At 36.1% G+C, this 4,698-nt stretch overlaps 1 long non-coding RNA gene across 1 annotated transcript; it reads right to left on the reverse strand.

The window, feature by feature from the left end:
• Positions 2,013-3,879, reverse strand: LOC108662885. Its single transcript, XR_001928741.1, has 3 exons — positions 3,837-3,879; positions 3,116-3,198; positions 2,013-2,242 (listed from the first exon to the last, which is right to left on the reverse strand). It is a non-coding gene; the product is annotated as an uncharacterized LOC108662885 (long non-coding RNA).

Below are 4,698 nucleotides of genomic sequence, written 5' to 3' on the forward strand. Positions count from 1 at the left end.
ATAAAGGTTCACACCACCTTTAACTTGTGAGGTACCTTTTGTAAGATAAAATCGTGAGGCTAACGAGCCAAAGCGAATAATACCTCATAGGGGTTGGTGTGGACTGTGACAATTGATATCATAGCGGACTCTAAGTACTAACAATGTGCCACTGAGGATAGTAGACCCATGTTGATGTGAGGAAGGATGTCACAGTCCTCGTGTGGACATGAATCCCACATCATAAAGATAATACTCCTAGCGAGTGAGCCACAAAGTGGCACATTAAAGATAAACTCTCAGCGGGGAGTAAGAGTGGATGTCATGGTCCTAAAGAAGGGAGCCACAAATCCCACATTGGCTATGTACTAGAGTGATACTAGGAATATAAGGGTTCACACCACCTTTAACTTGTGAGGCACCTTTTGTGGGATAAAATCTTGAGGTTAGCGTGCCAAAGCGGACAATACCTTATAAGGGTTGGTGTGGACCATGGCAATTGATGTCACGGTCCTCGCGTGGACATAAATCCCACATTATAAAGATAATGCTCCTAACGGGTGAGCCACAAAATTTCACATCGAAGAGAAGCTCTCAACAAGGAGTATGGGTGGATGTCATGGTATTAGAAAGGGGAGCCATGAATCCCACATTAGCTATGTACTAAAGTGATATTGGGAATATAAGGGTTCACACCACCTTTAACTTGTGAGGTGCCTTTCGTGGCACAAAACCGTGAGGCCAGCGTGCCAAATTGAACAATACCTTATAGGGGTTGGTGTGGATCGTGACAATTGATGTCACTATCCTTGCGTGGACGTGAATCCCACATCATAGAAATAATACTCGCAACAAGTGGGCCACAAAGTCTCACATTGAAGAAAAACTCTCAACAAGGAGTATGGGTAGATGTCATGGTCCTAGAGAGGAAAGCCATATATCTCACATTAGTTATGTATTAGAGTGATAGTGGGAATATAAGGGTTCACACAACCTTTAACTTATAAAGCGCCTTTTGTGAAATAAAATCGTGACGTCAGCGGGCTAAAGCAAATAATACATCACGGGGATTATTGTGAATTGTGACAATTGGTATCAGAGCGAACTCTAAGTACTTGCAACGTACCACTAAGGATAGTGGACCCTTGTTGAAATAAGGGAGGATGTCACGATCCTCATCCGGATGTGAATTTCATATCATAAAAATAATGCTCTCAGTGGGTGAGCCACAAAGTCTCACATTGAATAGAAACTCATAGCGCGGAGTAATGGTGGATATCATGGTCCAAGAGAAGGGAGCCATGAATCCCACATTGGTAATGTATTAGAGTGATAGTGGGAATATAAGGGTTTACACCACCTTTAACTTGTGAGGCCCCTTTTTTAGGACAAAATTGTGAGGTCAGTTGGCTAAAGCTGACAATACCTCATAAGGGTTGTTGTGGACCATGACAATTGTTATCAAAGTAGACTTTAAGTACTAGCAATGTGCCACTAAGGACAGTAGACCCTTGTTGAAGTGGGGGAGGATATCACGGTCCTCGCATGAATGTGAATCCTACATCATAAAGATAATGCTCCCAACGTGTGAGCCACAAAATCCCACATTAAAGAGAAACTCCCAACGGAGAGTAAGTGTCACGACCCGAAACTCCCCTCGAGCCCGTAACAACTGTATCGATGCCCCAATCGACACTCATTACCCCAAATGTCAACCGGAACCCCGCAAGGTTTTAATATTAGCTTCTCATTTTCACTGTGAGTAACTGTTGCCAAATACCATGTTGTAAAAGATTTTAAATTGTTTCCAACTTAAAACAAATAAAATAATAATTTTCGTCTTACAAGGGTATTTTGGTCATTTTTTTTCTAAAAATTTCGAAACTAGCTAAAATGTAATATACAAGTACAAAACACATAATTCATAATCAAAATGAGTTTAAAAGTCTAAAATCTTCATTTAAGACGAAATTATGCTTATTTGGATATAATAGAAAAATAAAAGAAATATTAAGTAAAATATTCTATTTTTTTATAAAATAATATTTTTGAAACACTACGTAAACAATTTTTTTACAGCGTAAAAGCAAAATAAATTCCTATATACCGTAGTACAGATAACTAGAGTATGAAATTTAATTTACAATAACAAGTGAGACCCTCGAATATTCAAAAGTAAAGAGGACTGTGAACCTACAGTTTGGAAAATGCAATTCTAATGATAGTCCTCGATGCGATCAGTTATCTACAGTCTATTCTGAGCCTGAAATGGGTGAAAATGAGGGTGGTGAGATTATATAATCCCATTGAGTAAACAAATACCATTTAAAATATCTAAAGTCGAGTAAATGGAGACAGATAAAATAAATCATTATACTTTAATTTATCATCTTTCAACTCATTTCAACCAAATAAAATTCAATTCATTTAAATCAAGTAATGAACATGGCTTATGAATTTCTTAAAAGCTTGGCTCATGCCAAAAATTATTATCATACTCAATTATCAAGGATACCTTGGCCGAGGGCTATCCCAACTGAGTCCGCCAAAGCTATTAGAAAGTCATGTACGCATAAATCATGTTTTTATTTTGAAAACATAGTCGTTCCTTGGCGTTGGTCGAGTTCCCCCTCACGTGGTGGTTTGGCGTGAAGTGAGCTCTAAAAGTTATACCTCGAGAGTTACCCTACTGGCCTTTCCAATTGAGGTAAAATATAACGGGATTTCGTGCCCTTCTAATAGGCTGGTCCATAGAAAATTCGACCCATGCAGCAGGTTAATCCCACCATACAATAAAATTTTGACAGCATGACAGGGTTAATTTAATACTACCCAGTCTGCAAATGTAAAATAGAACAATTCATACAGTTCACAAAAACCACAACCCAGCCAGTCATGCCAACACATTAACATAAGCCATTTATTCAAATAATAAATTTACAACATATCAGTGGTCTTCAATTACTCTATTTTTCAAAATCATTATTCAATTTCAAGACAATTCATAAAATCATTTCGTTTAAACACATTTTGTTTATAAAACATAAAGATTTGCCATTTAAACTCATTTTCCATAAAATCATAAAATCGGATAAAAATCACTTTAGATAATTAAGATGATAGTAAGGTTACTCACTATTTTGGGAGTTGAATTTCTATAATACTCCGACTATTGATCCTCAGGTACAATTTCCTTGCCCTTGTCGGAGGACTCACCATCTTGACACAATACAAAATCGAGAAACTTACTACATTGGTACTAAATCGAAATTAAACTAATTTAGACTACTAATGCATGATATGGAATGCAAAATGCACGGGTAATCATCTAAATCCAGCATTGGCCTAATTCGTCTTATCACCCGATTAATTGGCCAACGCGTCCAATTTAGCTCCAAATTGCTCCATGTCTTTTCCAATATCTCAATTCACCAAACACAAATCAAATAACCTAAAATTTGGCAAAACCATCTTCACTTTTCTTCTTAGAATTTTTGATCAATAATGGTGCATTAACACCGTGATTTTTCCTACTACTTTTCCACACCATAATTCATCATTTTCTAACCAATTATCTTAAAATAAAAATCAAATTCATCCTCACTCAACACAAGGTAGGTTCAACTATTGATGGGTAGTGGGGAATAGAACTCTTTTCTTGTTGTTTTGTTTCTAGACATGGTAAACTAATTAAAAAAACTAACATAACTTAGAATCAAATCAATCTAACATCATTCTCTCTCCATACCCATTCCTATCAGCCATGAATTCATCATGAAAACATGTAATTTAATCATGAAAAATGAGGAGAAATGCATGGGAAAGGTAGATCACAAGTCAAAATCAAGAAATTTTACCTTTTATCACTTGTTTCCTTGAATTTTCCACACTTATGTCTTGAAATTCTTCACCTAGGGTTTTTGTTTTTCTTTTCTCCCTTTGTTCTTCTTCGTTCTTGGTTTGGCTGGCCATATGAAAGAAAATAGGCTGATTTTATGCTTATTTTAAAGCTAAATAAATAATGGATATAAACTTAACACATGTCACCACATTATTGGTCCATTTGTAATTTCTTAACTATTAAGCTTTCTCTCTCCACCACTTAAATTCTTTCAATTATCTATGATAATATTAGATAAAATCCATGTGCTGGACAAGTGTCGGGTGGTGTAAAATTACAATTTTGCCATTGGGGTGGCAAAATTACCATTTTACCCATATGTTCCGAAAAATACCGAGATTACAATTTTTCACTTCTCAACCTCAAATCATACTCCAATAAGTCAAATGTGATTAAAATCTTTCAAAAAAATTTCCCATTTTGTTCTCGAGTGGCAAAATTACTATTTTGCCCCTAGATAGAGAAATTTTCGATTTGACTCCAAATTAATGCTCAAACTCCGAATCACCATTTTAAGTCATTTTGGAAATTTAAAATTTTCAATTTCACCCTAAAATCTCTATTTGATCTAGTTCGAGGCTTAAATCAACTTTGTTGTACTTCTAGGTACAATACCGACTTTTATAAATTTTTTCGAGACTCTCCTAGCATGCAAACATGCTATCCATCACACGTATGTCATGACAAGTATTTTATAAGGTCGGGCTTTACAGTAAAGGTGGATATCGTGGTCTTAGAGAAGGAAGCCATGAATCCCACGTTAGCTATGTGTTAGAGTGATATTGGGAATATAAAGGTTCACACTACCTTTAACTTGT

The sequence above is a fragment of the Theobroma cacao genome, chromosome 7 (assembly GCF_000208745.1).
Source record: "Theobroma cacao cultivar B97-61/B2 chromosome 7, Criollo_cocoa_genome_V2, whole genome shotgun sequence".
Classification (NCBI taxonomy): domain Eukaryota; kingdom Viridiplantae; phylum Streptophyta; class Magnoliopsida; order Malvales; family Malvaceae; genus Theobroma; species Theobroma cacao.